The sequence below is a fragment of the Myodes glareolus genome, chromosome 1 (genome assembly GCF_982192425.1).
Source record: "Myodes glareolus chromosome 1, mMyoGla1.1, whole genome shotgun sequence".
Taxonomy (NCBI): Eukaryota; Metazoa; Chordata; class Mammalia; order Rodentia; family Cricetidae; genus Myodes; species Myodes glareolus.
The window spans coordinates 43,380,262-43,402,910 of NC_142026.1; positions in this window are offsets into that span (position 1 = coordinate 43,380,262).

The following is a 22,649-nucleotide window of genomic DNA, read 5'->3' on the forward strand; positions in this document are numbered from 1 at the left end:
TCCCCTGCTCTTGGATTGGGAGAATCAACATAGTAAAAATGGCAATTCTACCAAAAGCAATTTATAGATTCAATGCAATCCCCATCAAAATCCCATCAAACTTCTTCACAGACCTTGAGAGAACAATAATCAAGTTTATATGGCAAAACAAAAAACCCAGGATAGCCAAAACAATCTTATACAATAAAAGAACTTCTGGAGGCATTACCATCCCTGACTTCAAACTCTATTATAGAGCTACAGTATTGAAAACAGCTTGGTATTGGCATAAGAACAGAGAAGTCGACCTATGGAACCGAATAGAAGACCCAGATATTAACCCACAAACTTATGAACACCTAATTTTCGACAAGGGAGCTAAAGGTATACAATGGAAGAAGGAAAGCATCTTTAACAAATGGTGCTGGCATAACTGGATGTCAACCTGTAAAAAAATGAAAGTAGATCCATATCTATCACCATGCACAAAAATCAAGTCCAAATGGATTAAAGACATCAACATTAATCCGTCCACTTTGAACCTGATAGAAGAGAAAGTGGGAAGTAGTCTACAAGATTTAGGCACAGGAGGCCTCTTCCTAAGTAGGACCCCAGCTGCACAGACAATAAGAGAAACAATGAATAAATGGGATCTACTGAAACTGGGAAGCTTCTGTAAAGCAAAGGACACTGTCAGTAGGACAAAAAGGCTGCCTTCTGACTGGGAGAAGATCTTCACCAACCCCTCATCAGACAAAGGTCTGATCTCCAAAATATACAAAGAACTCAAGAAACTAGGCACTAAAACTCTAATTAACCCAATTAAAAAATGGGGTACTGAACTTAACAGAGAATTCACAACAGATGAACTTCGAATGGCCAGAAGACACTTAAGGTCATGCTCAACCTCCTTAGCGATCAGGGAAATGCAAATCAAAACCACTTTGAGATACCATCTTACACCTGTCAGAATAGCTAAAGTCAAAAACACCAACGATAGCCTATGCTGGAGAGGATGTGGCATGCTGTCCCTTTGCAATGGCCAAAGTCACATCTTTGTGTGAATATTGATTAGAATTGCTCAAGAGATTGAAAATTTAGGAAGAAAACTAGGCATGGTGCAGCATACCTGTAACCTAACACTAGGGTGTCTGAGGTAGAATTCATGTGAATTCCAAACAAGCCAGAAACATTTAGTAAAACCTAAAAACCTGTTCCAAAACAGGTATGCCTCACAAACACAAAAACAAAGCAAACCAAGAAAGAAAGCTTAGGGCTATAAATTTATTACTAATAACTGCTAATCAAGTTATTAAAAAAATTTGGGCTTGCTGTTTTGAAATATCATGCTTTTATTTATTTTGTCAATTTATTTGAAAAATTGTCTCCATTATAAACAATTTGCATACATTATTTGAATACATTACAATATATTCTACTCTAATTTTATTGAGCTAGATGCCAATCCAAGCACAATAACTTTTTAGATTTATTAAGTATAGTTATAGAGTTAAGTCTCTGAATCCTGTCAGTATTTCCAGCATGTTTGTAGAAGGCCAGGGAAGTCAGAGCTTGCCAACAATACTCTTTGTTAGATAATATCTGCCAATCATGCCTCCCCCTATCCAGCCAATCACAGTGTTTACATTGCTGCCTCAGTGTTATTTAATCACACATTATCTCTGGTGCAGAGCTCAGGTTCTGTCCCATGTGTTTCTCTTCAACTTTGACTTACCCATGACAGACATATCCAACAGTTACAGGTTCTACACTGTCATATAGCTTACTAATGACTTCCCTCTCTAGAAACACTGTCCTCCATGCCCAGTTTACCTTTCTTACAACTAGGATTTTCCTAAATACCTTGTTCAGATTTTTACATCTCTAACACACCCAAAGGAAAAATAATCCCCACTCATTGGCCAACACGGCAGAAACAACAGACTTATACCTTGTCATAAGTTTCTGGAAAGGGGAAAAATTTCCTTTTTTTTCCCCTTGTCCAGAAAAAGGAGAAAAACAGACACATCACTTTTTCTTTTATTGAATCACGCAGCCATGCTTGGCTATAGCACCTGTGGGTAAGCAAAAAAATGAAACTTTTCTTAATTTCCCCTTCCACCTAATATTTCTTTATATGGTTAACTAATTTTGACTGCATTTGATCTACTTTATCAAATCACCACCTGCCTTTTAGTTATTTTTCCTTGTTTTATGTCTTGATCCACTTTTCTTTCTTTATATTTTGAACATCACATTACTGTGTGGCCTCTAGTGTCAAGGGTCATGTGTGGGTGTCCAAAGGCAATTTGCAGAGGTCAAGTCTCTACTTCTACAATGTGAATCCAGGGGATTTGACTTGGGCTATGAGGCGGTTGGCAAGTTTTATTACCATTAATCCATTTTGCCAGTCCACTCTCATCTTTGTATTTCTTATGTGCTTCTTATTTCCTCTGTCAAAATTTCTTTACATGGCAAGTTTAAAAAATCTGATTTAATGAAGTCATACTACTCTCAGTGATTTGATTTTTTTCCCTGTTTAATGTTTTAATATGTATGCTCAAACCACTTACCTTTTATGATAACATTTTTCACTCAGAGTTAGAATTCATCAGAATGAATCATTTTACATATGATCCTAAATGTACTTGATTACAAAATTATAATACATTTCAATATTCGTGGAAAATTCTATTTATGTTTATGTGAAAACTTGATATAAATTTCACTTAAATTAAAATATCACTTAATTTGAAAGTTATTTTGAAATATAGTATCAGTTTACAGTTTCATCTTTACAGTAAATATAAGACACCATTCATCATTCTTTTATGTACAAATACATTTATGTCACAACATGCAATTATTTAGAAAATATTAAGTAACTGCTTTAATTTATACGTTTTGTACTTATTCCCAAGATAGAGACTGAGAAATACAAGAATTGAACTGTAACTCTATAGGCATTCTTCCAAAAATTGAGGAGCATATTACTTATTATTATGCTGCTGTGTTAAAATACTTTGCAAAAGCAATGTAAGGAAGGACTTACCTTGAGTAACACTTTGAGTTTCGCAGTGCATCATGGTGGGGAACTGAATGGCAAGAGTTTCACACAGCTGATCACATTATTTCCCACTCAATCAGGTGAAGGACAAATGCCAGACCTTATCTCTACTTCTAAATTTAATCCAGTCCATGATCTATGCAGTTAAAATGGGTCTTCCACAGGTAAGATGGTCTTCCCACATCAATTAGTTCAATCAAGACAATTCTTTATGGAAGTCCTCAATGCCTGGCCTCAATTTAGCTAATTCCTCACAGATGTGCCTTAAGGCATACCTCCTGAGTTGTTACAAACTATGCTAAGTGACAAGAAATACAAACATCTTACACAGAAAACAAATTGCTTACAGTAATGACAATAACTGCCATATAGAAAGTTTTTATTAGTTATATCTATAGGTATATATTTGTAATATATATGTGTATACATTTATTTTTATAATATTACAAAAAAGATTGACTACTTGCCTGTCTTACTCCAAAGTCCATAGTATTGCTTCCACATCTAATTAGCACCATTCTTTTAGGTACATAAATACATACACTCATAAAGGTAAACATGTCAATTTAATAAAACAACATAAATTCTGAGGAAAAAGTTTCATGGGAATATCATATCCTCTTATATTTACAATTCAAAGTGTCAAAATATACAGACTCCAATGTGATAGCTAATAACTTATCCCTATAGTGATAATAAAGGTTACTACCAAATAATTGTCTAAAATACCCTCATAGAGAGTGGCGTAAGGGAGAGACTGAATGCAGGAACCCCTTAACTGAACACAAGAATGCCGTCCGGCTTCAGGAACAACACCTGAAGATGGCATGATCGGAAAGGACCATTTTCCAGAGCTAGGTAGAATAACTAGAGATGATAAGTACGGGGAAGAACAGAAATTTCTAACTAGACAACTCTAAACCTTTTATACTCTGCTTAATTAAAACTTTCCCTCAACACCTGTAGTTTCAAGGTTGCCCAATTCTTTTTATTTACTTTTTATTTTATTTCCTTCATTGTAAGTAGATTAGTTTCTCCCTTTCTCCTGTATCTAGTCCCCCATCCCTTCACTCTTTCCACTTTTTTTCCCACCACACCTCCACTCCAGATCCACTCATTTTCTGTCTCTGTTCGGAAATAATAGGCTTCTAAGAGATAAACACACATGACAAAGTAAAATATAATGAGATAAAAAACCATCACATCGAGGCTAGATGAGACAATCTAACAGGAGGAAAGGAGCTCCAGGGGCAGTTACAAGAATCAGAGACCCATTCTATTCATTCACACACTCAAGGGTCCCATGTAAAAACTAAGATGAAAACTATAGTATATGCATACATACATACGTACATCCATCCATCCATCCATCATCCATACATACATACATACCTGATGCCAACCTATGTAGGTCCTCTTTGTTGCTTTGTTCTCTGTGAGTTCACATGAACCCTGAACAGTAGATTCAGAGGTCCTTGTTCTCCTAGCGTCCTCCATCCCCTTTGTCTCCTTCTCTTTCCACCTCCTCTTCTGAGGCATTCCCTCAGGTCTGAAGCGAGGGATTTGATGGAGGTCATCTCACTGAGAGCTATATATTCTAAGTGTTTTCTCTGTATATAATATCTGGCTATGGGTCTCTGTATCTGTTCCTGTCTTCTGCAGGAGAAAGTTTCTCTGCCGATGACTAGATAAGGCACTGGTTTATGAGTAGAGAAGAATACTCGTAAGAGTTATTTTATTCATCTATTTTTTAAGAACAGTAGTGTTTGCTCTTTTCCTGTGTCTCTGGGTTTCTAGTTCTTGGTCACTCAAGCAGTTTTGGGTATGTGTTTCATCTCATGAAATGAGCCTAAAGTTAAATCAGGCATTGGTTAACTACTGCCACAGTTCAGTGCCACCATTGCCCTAGCATCTAGCATACCTTGCAGGCAGGACAGATTGTAGATTAAAGGATTTGTGGCTGGAACAATGTTTACATTTCTCTTTGAGTAGCTTGCAAAGCACCTTCCCACAAGACGCTAAGACATGGGGGTTAAGCATCACTGTCATATATTTAAGGAAGTTTCTACTTCACTAGCTAGTCCCATTTTTGAGTTGGATTTGGAAGAACTTATTAAAAAATCAATAGATTACAAACTTAAAATGTTTTCTCTTATGTGAATGGCACATGTAATTACCCAAAACTTATTTATAAGAGAAATTTATTATAATATTTAGAGCTATCAAATCATGAGGTCACTTTTGCTTCTTGTGAAATGTAACAGATGACTAGATTGATTAGCCATTAATGTATATGCTTTTTGTGATAACCATATGTTATTCTGAAGTAACTAGAGTTACAAAATTTGGATCAGATTACTTTTAAGATGGTTTGGCAGAGGAAGTAAACCCGGACAAACTAAACAGAAAAAAAGTAAAGATAAAGGGAAAATTTATTTCAACTTTGGTTTGACAAAAGATGGAAAACTAGTTTTTGAGCAAAATGCAAAGCACGTATCAAAAGACAACGCCCTAAGTAAATATGGAACAGAAAAGACAAAGAACTATTCCATTTGTCAGGTTAGTTTCTGGGCTTCTCTTATCTTACATTACTGAGAGTGAAACTGGACTCCAGACAAACGACCAACAGATTTCATGAAGGCTGAAGATAAAGTAGACCACATCAATGATAAGCAGCTTGTGGGAATGAAGAATGAAACCACGGATGTATTAACGTCTATGTATCTTGAGACAGAACCAAATCTTCTCAGCCACCTGCAGTAATTGCAGAGAAGTCTGTTGCCTGTGAAAAGAAATCAACTCAGATCTGTCAAAAGGAGAAAAAAGCAGCGCAAAAACAGACCTTGAGCCAAAATGAACATGAAAACTGAGAAATACCACAACAGGAAGCTTTCTCCGACACCCAGTTTCAAAGTCTAGGGAAGAGAGATCCTTTTTAGAAGGCTTTTGAGATAAAATTACCTAAACTTTGCTTATAGTGGCACAATAAAGTCTTTTCTGTTCTTACATTGCCAAGAAGTTAAGTCCTAATGGATTAGACCGTCAAGAGCTGAAAAGCTGATGTCTGAAGTGTTCCAAGGCTGCTCCTTCTCTCTTAGTGACTGGACTCTACTTTAACATGAGCTCCAGGCTCTCCCTTCGAAGTCTCCTTTGTTCATGACTCCTCGTTTATTAGTTTTCTAAGTATGTGTAATTTTAACATTTTTATAACCAACTTTATGTACACGAGTTTCCTTACAAAAAATTTCACTATGTCTGATCAAGCTGAAGAAATAATTCTTCTTGCATTGATCAATTCCATGTATATCACATTTTGTTTAGGCAATGCTGTACTTTTCAATTTTCTATTTCGCCCTTTATAAGAAACTGCTTTTTAAATTGTTCAACAACAAAACCAAATGCCTATTTGCCTTAATGCACTATTGTAACTTGAGTATGTAGCTGCTATTAACAAATGATTATTTGTGCAGTTCCTTGTCCACAGCTGATGAACACATGGGAACTCTCAATAATGATCCTGGCAGACTCCAGACTTAAGAGGCTCAGTTGCTTTAATCACCATGAACACGTTGCCAAATTTGTTCTTTTTGTCTCAGAGCCTCTTATATATTGCAGCCTTAGAAATCTTTTCAGCTTATTTGATTTTCCCCACCCCTGCACCATCATCACTGCTAGCCATAAAAGCTTCTTTTACCTAATGAAGACTCACAACTAATACTGGCCAATTTTCTCTTCTTTTCTTGGCCAGGCTAAATACTGGTACCACATATAGAGTTATCTCCTATGATCTAACTTTCTACTCCTCTACCATGAATCTCTGCTGTGGAGGCTAATTCATTTTGATCTCTCAACTTTGAATATTATGAAATAAAATTCCAGGTCTCTCTCCTCTTTCTGTAGATTTATAAAGAGATAAAAATTGAAAATATACATATATGTACATATATGTATAGGCTTATCTATTTTATAATGTTGCATTTTGATTTTAGTAGATATAAAATATCTTGTCATATAAATATTTTGGTTATAATCTAGTATTTTACAATTGATATACAAATAAAATTTTGTCAATGTAAGTTATTATTTCACCTTGTCTATGGGTTCAGAAGCAAAGAGTTACAGTCTGACAGGAGACAGTTAATGAAATGTTTAGTCCTCAAAGTTTAGTTATGACCTAGCTGGTGTAATAGCAATCTGGTAAAAGTGATGGGTCTTATAGACACAGCCATTCTTCACGACACATAGAGTTTATTCTGCTGTGTGTTTCTGTCAAACACAAGAACTAACATACAGGAAGAGCAGAATCAGTCTTAGTAATAACATTTACTGGAACAACACTCCTTGCTTTAATTAACTACAGTTCATCTCTGCTACTTCTAATGTCCAAAGAAAGCCTTTCTATATGTTCCTTGAAATATTTCAACATCATTCCTTATGGTGAAATGTAACATGCTTGCCACCATAGGAAAATATGAGGTTAAATATGAATGTAAATGCCCCACAAATCTCATGTGAATCAGTATGAAAACAATTGTTATCCTTCCAACCATGATAGGGTAAGGACAATTATATACCCAATTGTAAAACATATTAAACATATTTTAAATACGTAAGCTTATTTAACTAAAAGTATTCCTGGTAATCTCCTATGGAACTGATTGTCTTCGGGACAATGCTATCTTTCACAAAGTTCTGTCAAGTCTATATGACATGCTTAACTCTTTCTGAACATGGGCAACTTATAATAGCATTCATGAGCATTAGTTTACCATTGTTACTAAGAGAATCACTTAATTTTAACCTTACTTGAAGCATTTCTTTACCTGTAATTACTGTTTGTTTCAATGTTCATCACCAGTTGTTTCTACTATATTTTCTATACATACTCAATTTACCATTTCAAAGTGAATTTTTAAGCTATATTTTTATAACATTGGGATAATCAAGTGTTTTGCTAATTTTTACTTCTATTCAGTTAAACATAAAAACATTAAATACACAATCTGTGCTTTAAGAACCTTAACTTTCAATTATGACAGATGAAAATCTGGTGTCATTTCGCTTTTTCTGTTTTCTGTTCTAAATGTCCTTTCCCAAAAGGATGCTTCCAGCGATTCTCTGTCTCTCTCTGTCTCTGTCTTTTTGCTTTTTGTATCTCTGTCCCTGTGTCTCTCTTTATGTACGTATGTATGCATGCATGTATGCAAGTGTATATACATATATGTGTGTGTGTCAATAATTCAACATCTACCATGTACATTGATGTACAGTCATTAAATATCCTGAGATGTTAAAATCTTTCAACTAAATTTGTAGGTTTATCTCCAAACAATTTTTTTCTGTAATAAGTTTGAGTCTCTCAAACATTTTCTTTTCATGCCTTTCTGTCTTGTTTCTGAAGGTTACTTTCCGAGGTGCAGCATTCTACTGAGCCCTGCAAAGTGACCCCTATGCAGTCACTGCATTGTAGCTGTAGGACTGACTGAGGACACTGTTTCTTGCTCTTGCTCTTGGTCAGGTGTCACCTTCATCCTAGCAGCCAGCTGTGTTTTCTGCTATGGAGACTGACCCTAAACAAGGGCTTGACACTTTTAGAACAAAAAATGAAAGCCTGTAGAGTTTTCTATCAGGAAGAAAGCCTAACAGAGGAAACTTGCTTGTAGCAGAACATCACATCGTTTGTGCAATTGCATTATGCTCCAGGGCATAAGAAGAGAGGCCATCTTGTAGCGTACATCTGTACCAGTACTGAATCTTACTCCTTATTTAGGAAATAAGCAAAAGCACCAGTGTTCTGCAGGTTGTATAGCTAATATGTTTAACTGAAGGCTACAAACTGCGGAGTGAATCTCAGAAATATAGGTCTCTGACCAGCCACCACCTGAAGAATCATGGGTTTAAGGCCCACAACACCACCTGTAACTTAAGTTCCAGTATCTCTGATGCCCTATTCTGATGCCTGTAAACTCTTAAAATGAATGAATGAATGAATAATATATAGGGAAAATCCAATTCATCTCATAGATACATTATTACTGCTTATCCTTAAAATCATTTAATTAGACTTCTGAAATGCTTTCAAATATTAGCTCTAGATGTGGATGCTTTTAAAAACTGCTATGAGCTTTCTGTACTGATAACACTCATGAAAACATGAACATCCATAAGACTGGCTGGACTTTCTGTAAGAAATGTGACAAGCATCAACCCTATCAAGGTGACACAGCACAAAAAGGGCAAGGCTTCTTTTAATGCCCAGGGACATCAGGGTGATGACAGGAAACAGAATGACTGCAGGCAAAAAATTAAACCTAATTTCTGCATAAAAGACTAAAGATACAAAGAAGCTCATTCTGAGGTTTCAGGGTGTTGAGACCAACTGCAGATCTGAGAGAATGCTGGCTGATAAGACTTGCAAACACGTTGAACTGGGAGGCAATACAAAAATAAAGGGAAAGGCGTGTCACTTTTAAGTAGATTTTCATAAGAAGAAGATAAAACTACTACCATTTGCGAAAAAGATACGGAACATAGTTAATCATCTTTTACAAAAAGGTACATGTATTATTGCTGTTATTGATGTTCCCATGGGGTGTGTATGTGTGTATGCGTGTGGGGTGGGTGTGTGTGTGTGTGTGTGGTCTTTCTGTGTCCTGGGGCTTGTGTGGAAGCAGGAAAACAACTTTCAGGAGCCTGTTCTCTTCTTCTACCACAAGATTTATACAACAGGAGCTGTTACATGCTGAGTCATCTTTTAGGTACACTTGGTACTTGTGAAGACTTAAAAAACCCTGCAAGAAATATGTGTCCTTGGTGCAGTTACGTACAACAACTGAGAAAGCCAATATACTAGTGGAGATTCCATAGCCTTCTGCTGCCCTCACTACAAAATAATGTTAAAATCAGTTTCTTTAAAGAATTTGGATATTATCATTACCATCTATATAATTTTATAATTTTCCCTGAAAAATGTGTATGTACAAAATATTATTTCTAATGGATATGCCAAATTTGTCGCATTATTCAACTTCCTTTTCAATATATATTATGTTTCTAATATTGACATGCATTAGTATGTTCATATTATGTCATGTCTGTGCATAAGTCCATAGAATCAGTACCTGCATTTTGTAAATTCGTTACTGATGGAAACTTGTTGCCATGGTTTCTGCACTACTTAAACATATTGGAAGTAGAGTCTTGTCTATTCACGTACATTGGTGTGAATGCATGAAAAACTAATATGTATCTTGTGTGCCATTTACTGGAGCACAAGACCTGTGTTCAAAATTAATAAATATTTAGACTTCATTTATTTAAATGCTAAATTTTAAAGGTTCCCATTTTGTATCTACTTTATAGAATTTTTTTCCTGTCAAGGTCGTGAAACATATAAAATGTTTGGCCTTTATATGAACTTAGAACTTTGTTGTTAGCATGAATTGTTTAAAATCTTTTCGTTAGAGACAGGCGGTGGTGGAGCATGCCTTTAATCCCAGCACTCAGGAGGCAGAGGCAGGTGGATCTCTATGAGTTCGAGACCATCCTGGTCTACAAGAGCTAATTCCAGGCCAGGCTCTAAAACTACAGTGAAACCTTGTCTTGAAAAACCATAAAAAAAAAATTTGTTGGACATACTAGATCACAGTACTTTACATTGTAACTGATTGTCTGCTAAAAAAAAACTTACACTTGCACAAAATTGTCTTGACTGCTCTTTCCCATTGTGCATTACAAATTATAAGAATCCAATGCCAAATAGCAAAAACAACTTTTCAATAATATTTTGATAATCTAATGGATTAATAAGAAATAATTACCATATTAAGAATGGTTATAAAAAGAATTAACTTTTTCTTCTCAGTGATATGCTATGAATTATAATATAGTGGTTTTAAAGATTTTCAGTCAAATTTTAGTATCTCTATAAACAATACTGCAGTCATTCTTGAGTTACTATAGGCCATTTATTATGGTTGTAATGAGTAGTATTTTACATAAATTATATATAATCAATAAATTTTAAGAATTTCTTGAGGTTGAAGTTGAGCATTTATTCTCAAATTTTATTTTCAAATTTAACCTATTCTCTTAAAGATGTAAAAGGACTTTCTTTCCTCATATCATCCTAACTCCTTATTTTGGAAATGGAAGTTTATCTTTGCACCATCTCTTATGAGCCTGCCCTAACTTCATGCCTCTATCACAACCTGTGTTATATATGTGGCTTTAATTTTCCAAGTACAAAATCTTTCGAAAAAAAAAAGATTTTCTGAAATCTTTTATGTATATTGACAATTAACTTTCTGTCATTAATATTTGCTTTGCCTCCTTTTGCCAATTTTATTAGAGACTGTGGAGGAAAAACTAATCAATATTAGGCAATAGAATGCACACATTTCTCTTCTTGAACTTTGTGGGGATGCTTTGAGTGTTTTCATCATGAGCATTGATGGGTTGGGATTAAATTAGGATGTAGGGGCATGGAATGTCACACAATGACCCAATACTTCTCTAGTATGTTCGAGGAACTGATTGAATATTTGGTGCTGTAAAGAATTAGTAAATATAAAAACAATCAAATAAATAAAATCTATTCACTTAAAACCATTCCATGCATTCATTTTTGCTTTTTTACTTTTCATATATTAGGGAATATAATTTTATCAACCAAATTTTTAGCAAATGTAGAAATTCCTAAAAGATACTCTTTTATAGTCTGAGAAGTATGACAAATTATAATAGCATATCTTAATATTGAATCAATTCAGTTCTGTAATAAAACTTAGCATATAAAATTTTGTTTTCAAATCTTACACTAAGTTAATATTTTATTCAGGACTATTATGTCAAAATACTTTATTTATTACCTCTACATTGATTTTAAATGCTTTCTTAAATTATATATACAATATTAATCACTTCATCTTGAAAATAAAAAATTATAAATATTCTATAGTTTACTGTTCTGAATGATATTTGTGTTCTTAATTATGAGAGTTGTTTGGGAGATTTTCTTTTGTATATTCTATGAAAATTATCTCTGTTCCTTTCTTATCTTCTTTCTTTCAGCATTTATCATATTTACCAAATAAATTGTGTGTTTGCCTTGTTTTCAAATTTATTGGAATACAGTTGACCCTAACGGTTTCTATTTACATATATTAAATTCCTCATATATTTTATTAGTTTAATTTTTATTTGCTTTTTAAAGTATCAATTCTCAGATTTGCTATTTGGTTATTTGGTTATATTGTTAAATATTTATTATATTGTTATTTGGTTATTAATATAACTCAATTTTTGACTGCAGTTGTAAAAAGCACTGAGTCAAAGCATATAGGCCTATGGCATGAACACACTAAGAGGAAAATGAGGAGAAGGGAATAGATTTTCTTGCCATTATGAGACAATTTTTTATAATTTTTTTCTTGAGCAGGAGTAAGAGGGGCCCTGGTCTTGGTTGAACTCCTTTTTCCAGTGATGTTACCTGCTATTACAGGTAAAATACTAGGAGACCATTTATTTCCCTATTGGAACATCACTAGTTGGGGTAGTTCACTAAGTCTGTGAAAACATAACTTTTTGTTTTCATCTTACCATAAACTCAGTTTTAGGAATTGATCTTGGTTTCCTCCAAAGCTGTATTTCAACAAATTGGAAAATTCTGAAAGAAATGGGTAATTTTCTCCATACGTACCATTTGCTAAAGTTAAATCAAAATTAGAAAAGCAATTAAGACAGACTTAGACCACTAGCAAAATAGCAGCCATTAGTATTCCCCCACTGAAAGAAAACCCCAAGGCCAGTTGGTTTTAGCAACAATGCTTTTTTTTTCCTTTTCTTCTTCTTCTTCTTCTTCTTCTTCTTCTTCTTCTTCTTCTTCTTCTTCTTCTTCTTCTTCTTCTTCTTCTTCTTCTTTTCTTTTTGCAAGTCAGGGTTTCTCTGTAGCTTTGGAGTCTCTCCTGGAACTAGAACTAGCTCTTGTAGACTAGGCTGGCCTCGAACTCATGGAGAACCACCTGCCTCTTCCTCTCTAGTGCTGGGATTAAAGGCAAGCTTCACCACCACCCGGCATCTGCAACACTTTCAAAGAAGAGTTAACACTAATATTCCTGAAATTATGCCTCAAAAAAGAACATCAGCCAATTCATTTTATAAGGCCACAGTTACCCTGATACCCAAATGACAGACAAACACAACAAAGAAAATGTTGAAAAAATAGTGCAGTTCAACCTACTTATTGCCTTACCTTTATGTTCTACTGTCTATAGTATAGGAAAGTACTCTTCCAAAAGACAAACCTACGCACCAACCCAAACACAAATCTTTTGATCTCCAACCATAGCCTACCTATAAATATACTACAGCAATGTAGCACAAAGCTTGTGGGAACAATCAGTCAATATCTGATTGATGTAAGGTCCACTCCATGAGATGGAATTCATGCCTAACACTAGGAGACCTAGAACCTGAAACTAGATAGCCAAGGGACCTAAGTAAAAAATAAATAATGCTGTTCTGAACAACAAACAAATAAGCAAACAAAAATCACATAGCAATGGCATGACTCTTAAAAACAAATAACTTTGGTAGGTTAAATTTATAATCTAGATTTCAAACATAAAAAGTATACCTACCAATATCCTATTGCTATGTCAGTGCCCCTCAAGAGCTCCCATGGAATGTTTGATTCCCAGTGTGGCAGTATTGAGAGGTGGTAGAACGTTTACAAGCCTATTAGATCTTGAGGGCTGCCTTTGGGCATGATTAGTTCTGATCTTATGGAATTGTTTCTTAAGGTAGTGGATTAATTACCAATGGTAAATCTGAGCCCTGAATCTTTCTGCTCCTAACTCACCATGTGACATCTGACACAAATGATTCCTCCATGTAATCAGCCTTGAGGCTGCCTTATCTTGGACTTGCTCTTCCCATAATACAAAGCAAAGAAGACAATTTCTTTATAAATTCCCCAACTTTAGGCATTTGGTTAGAGTAAGAAATAATTAGAGTGGTACACATATATAAACTTTAGTAATCACAATATTCTCTTGAGTAACTTAGAAAAATAAATAACAGTTCATGTTTTAGTATGAACAAATACCAAAAGAGTAATATTTCTGAAGAAATATTGTAGATTATTTTTGAAAGTATTATATACTTTCATTATTTCTCTCTTTCATTTCCTCCCTCCAAATCCTCCCATATAGTCTTTCTTCCTTTCAAATTCATGGCCTCCTTTATGAATATGTTTAAGATATAATCAAAAACATCTCATGCATGAAGTTACAACAAGAGGCTTAAGCATGAGTAAGATATAATATAAACAAAAATAAACTATATAAAAGAATATCTTGAAATCTATGTAGTTCAAATAAAAAAGTGTTTTAAATTAATACCAATCTTAATTAAAAAGAAAAATAGAAACTTTAAACCTTGAAAATTGTTTGAGAATACTCAATAAAAGTTTCTTATATTTGTATTTATTTAAATATAAATGACCTTATCTTAAATATAAATATGACCTAAGTTACTTGCTGTCTGAGTATAAAAGAAATGCATATGCCAAATGTTTGCATCACAGTACAGTAAAATGAACAAAATGATTCTGAGGAGCGGTTCCCTTATAACAACTTGGCAGACTTGATTAAGTGGTAGTTTCTTAAGGGAAAAAGTCAATTTCCCTGAGTTTGTGTCTATTAAAACCTGCATTAATATCAGAGAATCTCTGTAACATGCACCCTGTCTCCATGGCTACATGTACCCTACCCCTGCAGCCGCAGGAGAAATGAGTTCTCTTTAGCTCCTGAGAGTTTCATAGATTTGAAGTTTTCCATAGATGTACTTGGGTCTCAAGTGAGTTGGAATCTGGTGTCCTGATGTAGGTGGGCCTTCTGTTATGTGTTATTTTCATTGGTTAATAAAGAGACTGCCTTGGCCCTTTGATAGGACAGAAAATTAGGTAGACGGAGTAAACAGAATAGAATGCTGGGAAGAGGGCTATGAGACAGACGCCATGAAGCCAGCTACCAGGTCAGACATGCTGAATCTTTTCTGGTAAACCACCACCTCATGGTGCTACACAGATTATTAGAAATGGGTTAATCAAGATGTGAGAGTTAGCCAGTAACTAACTCTCTAGAGATAATGGGCCAGGCAGTGTTTCAAATGAATATAATTTGTGTGTTGTTATTTCTGGGGCTGAGCTAGCCATGTGGGAGCCGGGTGGGTTGAAAAGCAGGCCTGCCCGCAGCCCCTCACTACAGTGTCCGGCACTGGACATTTTTTGTTTACTATTTAATGCAGAAGATAGTATCATATATGGGAATGGGAAAATTTCTTTTACTGTTGTAAAATGGTACATTGTTGGTAATCTTAGGCAAAAGAATGAATCCAGTGAATAAAACGCTTAAAAAGAAGCACAAAAAAATGAGAAGAAGTAGAGGAGGAGAAGGAGGGACTAAGAGGAGGAGAACTAGGAGAAGACTATAAGAAAGGGGGAAGAGGGAGAGACGTCAACAATTGAGCAGTCTTGAGTATGGGAAACCAAAACAGTTATATGAAGCCAGTGAACAAACTTGGAGTAAACATTGTGCATTTTATATACATGATAAAACCTTTCCATCTAGTATAAAAAGTATGTGTGTGAATTTTTAACACACTTTAAAGATTTTAAAGAAGTCCTGAGTTCAATTCCCAGCAACCACATGGTGGCTCACAACCATCTATAATGAGATCTGGTTGCTTCTTCTGGTGCATAGGAATACATTCCAGAACACTATACATAATAAATAAATCTTTAAAAAAATAAATAAAGATTTTTGCTTTTGTTAGAACCTTTAGTTCCCATATTTTGCTACCTTGAGTAGATCACAAGTGCTTAACCCCATCTATATTAACCCTTTCAAACACCACAACACGGGCATTCTAGCTTTCTCTACTTTGAAGTGAAGTTTCTTTCTTTTTTTATTGATTTTTATTGAGTTCTACATTTTTCTCTGCTCTCCTCCCTACCTTTCCCCTCTTCAACCCTCTCCCAAGGTCCCCATGCTTCCAATTTACTCAGGAGATATTGCCTTTTTCTACAAGCTAACATTATTTTTATTAAAAATTTCCACCTCCTCCAATTTCCCTCCTCTTCCCATCACTCCCCCTTCCCTTCCCTCTCCAGTCCAAAGGGCAATCAGGGTTCCCTGCCCTGTGGGAAGTCCAAGGTCCTCCCCTCTCCATCCAGATCTAGGAAGGTGAGCTTCCAAATAGACTAGGCTCCCAGAAAGCCAGTACATGCAGTAGAATCAAAACCCAGTGCCATTGTCCTTAGCTTCTCAGTCAGCCCTCATTGTCAGCCATGTTCAGAGAGTCGGGCTTGATCACATGCTCCATCAGTCCCAATCCAGCTGGCCTTGGTGAGCTCCCATCAGTTCAGCCCTTGCGTCTCAGTAGGTGGGTGCACCTCTCGTGTCCCTCCTGACTTTCTTGCTCATGTTCTCCCTCTTTCTGCTCCTCATTTGGACCTAGGCATCTCAGTTCAGTGCTCCAAAGTGGGTCTCTGTCTCTATCCCCATCCATCGCCAGATGAAGGTTTTATGGTGATATGAAGATATTCATCAGTGTGGCTATAGGATAGTGTCAGTTCAGGTGCCCTCTCCTCAGCTGCCCAAGGAACAAGCTGGGAACATCTTCTTGGACACCTGGGAACCTCCCTAGAGTCAAGTCTTTTGCCAACCCTAAAAGAGCTCCCTTAAGTAAGATATATACTTCCCATATCCACCCTTCCTCCATCCCAACTGTACCATTCCCCCAAACACTTCCCATCTCCCCTTCTCACTTCTCTCTCTCCCTTTCCCCTTACCCCCACCCCCCAATATCCCAATTTTTGCAGAGAGGGAAATCAGAGAAACTTCACCTGATTGTATATTCTTTTTTATTATATATTCTTTTTTTATTTCATGCATATGTTTATCTAAATTGGTATATCATACAACACATGCCCATAAGAAACTTTCACATGGTATGCCACAAATGTGTACAAATTTATGTAGTTTAAATTGAAAATATTTAAGTAAATCAAAAGCAGTATCAGATACCAAAAGCTGATAAAAAGAAGTATCAGATATCAAATTTCTATAGTCAAAAGAGGATGACTTCAGTAATGTCTCTTCTGTGTCTAACACTATTGATTATTTTTGTTTTTCTATCTTACATGATCAGAACAGTAGAGGAAATGAGGACTTCATAAGTGAGGAAAGGAACATTTTTAATGGAACATATAGTTATGATAAAAATCATTCATCAGAATAGAAAAAAGTCAAAGGAAAGGGCCTTCTTTTAAAATCCTAAAAGTAACATTATAATAATAGTTACAGACTAAATAACTTTCCTGCATAATCAGGGACAATACCAGAATGCCTCTCTTCATACTGTCATTCAATATTATTTAAATGTTCTAGCCAGTATAATAGAAAATGAAATAAAGGAAACATAATTGTGAATTATTACATGATATACCATGCATATACTAAGTATAAGATAGTATCTGTTGATTGTATATTCTTATGCCAAAGTCTTTCTTTAACATAATGGTAATATGACCAGAGTGTAGTTAAGATTCAGATCCACATAACCCACATGCACATCCTGTAACTTCTCAGAAATCGAAGTCAATTCTCTCTTGTTTTCAACTGATAATTCCCTGGGACTGCTTAAGTCTTTGCCACCATGTAAACTTTTGCTTGAATAAATTATTTTGTCAGATATTATCCCAAAAGTAGATTAGAAATGCCTCCTAGAAATCCTTGGAAGTTATTCAGAGTCTGCAAGTAATCTCTCCTATTTTGCACTTTTTGTGTTCTAATTTTCTGTAAACCTATTTTAGAACCTAGATAAATGGGGGATTACAAATTGCTGCTGAGAATATATAAAGAGAAGTTTCTATCATTTATCTAGGTTCTAAAATAGGTTTATCTGCATATTTCATTTTTGTAACAGATCATAACACTATAGAGTCACTGCTATCTCAGCCATATATGGCCTTGGCCTTTCTCTCTGTCCTTCTGGCCTTATGCATTCAATTCCTCTTTATTTTATATGAGATATGCTTTATTTTACATGAGATAAGGTTTTAATTCCTATGAGTTAAACATCTGCCTCCTGAGGAGGCCAAATTGGATACCATGATTCTGGAGTAATAATAGTCACATCTGTACCTGTGTCTTCCACAGTGACTGGACCACATTCAACCTAGGGACCTGCAAGAGGGCCTTCAAGAAGTTTCCCAATTATAATGGGTTGCCTTGGTTGTCTCTTTTTCTCTATACTCATTGATTCAGTGTCAGCCTTTGCCACATCTTCTACATAACCCAGAAGTTTGGGGCTTTTTATTTTGGTGATTCCCAGAAGAAACATTACTTCTAAAAATGCCCTGTCCACAATCCCTTCTCAGGCAGCCTAATCTACCACAATTGAAGCATATGGTATTTTGATGGCTCTTCATACCTTTGGAAATCTCTTCTCCTACCCAAGCCTCCTACCCAAATGTTATAATCAAAGAACTCAATATTGCCCTCATGTAGGATACACTTATTTATTGATAATCTGACATTTAAGGGCCAAAGTATCTTTTTACATCTTAAGTTAGCATTTTCAAAAGCCAGAGACTCAATGAGTACCCATCTAGCTTCTGGATTTGCTACTCCATTTGTACAGCTTTAGCTAATCTTTGCAAAGTCACTGAAGAGTTTTCTTGGGCCTTGGATAACCTTAGTATATGTTTCAATTCCTTTTTCCTAGTTCTTGAATCTTGTCCCAAGTATTCAAGACTTCTGTACACCAGAGGAACAGTATGGGCTCATTGTATGTAGCTTGACTATTTAGATCAGCATAAGGGTCCTTACTAAGAATTTATTCTTTGGAGGCCTCAAAACCTCAGACTCTACCTTTGATGTTCAAGGTCCTTGGCCTCTTTTTTTCTGCAAACTCTTTCACTGAAGCTATTGACTGTTGTCTAGTACAGATAAGACTTGTTTAAGGCAGTCATGTGGAGTAACCTTATTTCTTGAAGTTCATGTCTATATCAACTCCCTCATATGAATGCATGGCATAAGACACTACTGCTTGTTTAATGTCTTTTAGATCTTTCATGCATATAGGTTCCCATTTACATTCTGTATAACCTTTTGGGTATTGAGCATTTTCTGGCTTTTCAGAGGTAATAACAGGATAAGTAGCTAAAACTCTTGGTAACTCACCACTGACTCTGAGCAGTACTGGCAATACTAAATCTTTACTATTGTCTTTTGCCTGTATATTCTCTCCTTACTTATCAATTCTAGAAAGTTCCTCAGTTGATTCAAATCTTTTTATTACTGTGTTTTATAAAGTCTGAATCTCTTGACCGGTGAATATTTCTAATGATTTCATCAAATCAATTAATTCTTGGTTCTCATTCTGCACATGTGGTTCCAAGTTTTTAAATTTATCCATTAATAATTTCTTCTCATACTTAGAGAGTATTTGAAAGGTATGTAGATTTCCTTCCTGGAGGGATGGATGCTCTATCTGCTAGATTGTCATAACTTTTTAACAGATTTGGTTGCCAATTTCAACAACATTGATTCTTTCAGATAATCTTTCAGTGCCATTTAAGGTTCCAGAACCACTGACATGGAGTGAATTTTGCTTGTCAAATTATGGTTGTCATTTTCAATTGTATAAATCCGTTCAGCCAACTTTTCATTACTAGTCTGTAAAGACTGTATGAATTCTAAAAGTGTCTCATTCTTGACTCTTATCTAACCATTTCTTTAAAGATATAATATGAATTATCGAACTGATGACAGCTATGGCTAAGAATGTGTAAGTCACAGGTAGGTCATATACCTCTCCTAGAATTCCACCCATAATAGATATGAAAAGGTTATTAAATTCTTGGATGGAAATATTTTTTGCACTTATTTTATGAGGTTTATAAATTGCAAAAAAAATATATTTAGCAGATGACTTACTTTTGCAGATTACAATAAAATAGTCCCACACTATTTCAGAATGGGGTATAATAAAGGTTGTGTTTTTAGGGGGAGACTCTCAAGTAAGCAGTTCTCTGCATGAGCAGGGTTCAGGAACTGAATCCAGCAGCTGAGGGGCTGTGCATGTTCTTACATCTGTATATATACTTCATGTGGCCACAACCAGAGTGGGCCAGTATCTTAAAGGATGTTGGCTGAAGGAATTGCCTCAGCACCTCCCACTTTTTCTAAATAGTAGATGCAATCCTAATATAAAACTATATACAATTAAAAAAACTTATCAAGTATAAAAATTAGTACTACAACCAGCATGAAAAATATATTGGCTAAAGGAGTTCCCACCGCAGACTTACCCCTGTTAAAATCCTTGTTTAGTTGAGACTTTTAAGGTGTAATAATGATGTGAGCCAGAAAAACCTGTAGGTTTCCTAAGCAGAACTCAAAACCAAACTGAAAAAAAAATGTTAAAGGGATGCAGGTAGGGCATCTGTGTAGCAGTTACACATAAACTTCAGGAGTCAGAGGAATCTGCAATAGACACATGGGAGCCCCAGGCAAGTGAGGCTGGGGGAAAGTCTCAGGACTGCAGGGGCCACAGGAAGCTATAGGGGACCACAAGAAGTGTGTGGGTGCCCTGTGCACTGGCAGCAAAGATTGGCATGGCAGGAGAAGAAGCTAAGCTAGGGTGGATGGGAGCTGAAAGTGTTCGTGCTTCTCCAGAACCCAAGTAGCTAGGTTTGGTACCAATTCCTAAAGCTGGAATTCCAATGCCAGCCCTGACCTGGGCTGATGGCTAAAAAGCCTGAGGCAAATGGCTATTTCGTAAATTCGTGCTCTCAAAAGTTGGTCGAAAATGAAGCACGATTAATAAAAACCCAGAGAGAGAAATTGGGGTGCAACCTGAAGATCTGAAGAGCAAAGCAGCCAGCCATTAACTTTTACCTCTACCTCCAAAATGGTGATCTTGCCTCCAGGAATCTCAGAAGGAGACTGAAACTAAGTGCTGTCTCCTCCGGTTTTATAATTCTCTCTAGGACTGGGATTAAAGGCGTATACTGCTATCACCTGGTTTCTATGGCAAGCTAGTGTATCTCCTGGAATTAAAGGTATGTGTTATTGCTACCTGGTGTATACGGCTGGCCAGTGTGACTTCTTTACTTTCCTGATAGTCAGGAAACTTTATATAAATATACACACATACATATAGTAAAATACAGTTGAGATACCATGACTGTGGACTTTCAGAGAGCAACAGCAAGAATGCCACTCTTGAACTGTTAACTTCAGTAATATTGTGACACTGAACACTGAATATGGCCTTGGCTTTTCTGTATCTGAATGGAGAAGAAGAGCAGAATCTTCATTCTGACATTTATTTCTAAAAGTTTCATTGATAAGTGTATGCTTCTTATTTGTGTTTAGATCTCTTATTTAATTGCCACGAAGTTTGCCTATTTCTCTATCAGGAAGCCTCCTCAATCATTTCTAATTTACACACTTGTTTATTAAATTATATAATTTTCTATCAAAGACTTTTGGCTCATTTTAGAACTTCATTAACTGAAAGTTTTTGTTTTTTCTTCTCTTACATCCTGCACTTGATATTCCTCTGACTATATCCACATAATGGATTATGGATTGATTAATGATTTCACTAGGAAGACAGGGATATCCATTTACAGTGTTCTCGTGGGCATCACAGCTGTACAGCTCTCTAAATGATTTTAAGAGTCCAGGCCCAGAGGACATGTCAGAAAAATGACATAGGCACAGAAATGGAGTGCAATTAGATTATAGTGTTTTAAGCATAACATTTTTATAACTCATAAGATAAATGTACTTGTGATATATTTTGATTATGAAAAAATAAAGAAACTGATAAGACAATTCAAGCAAAAAATTAAAAAATAAAGACATTGAGTAGTCTTAGACTTCTTTCTTCTGAGTGTTTCATAAAACTTAAGTTCTTACTTTATTTTGTTTTTTCTGCCCTATAGATCTTTTAATATACTATCAGTGTATAGCAGACCTTCAACTTCTTTTGAATTCTAAAATTCTCTACTTCATACTTTGAGACCTTGAAATCTTCATAAACTACATATTACTGAAAGTTTTATTCTACCTTCACCTGACGGTACATAGTAAGTGTTTTATTAATATTTGTGTACAACATTTCACAAAGGTTCATTTATCCTATCCTCATGCTGTAATAATACTCACCAACCTAGTGAATTTGTTACCCTGGGCTTGTGAGAGAAAAAAAATACTACTCTTCATATATACATTATATTATTTCTAAATTCTCTAAACCTTCCCATTATAAAGACTGTCAGAGAAGATAACCCTCTAAAGTTTGGACTATGAAAGACAGACCAATCAGTATCATCTGTAGAATATTTGAGCTATCATTTGGCTTAGTAATTTACCTGTTAGGAATTTCCATTTCAAGTATGTCTCTCATTTGGGAAATTACATCATTCTCATGAGATTCATCATTTCTTCATGAGAATGATGAAACTGAAGGCTGCTTTATACACAATATTAGATAATGAAATAAATTATGATGATGCAGTGTA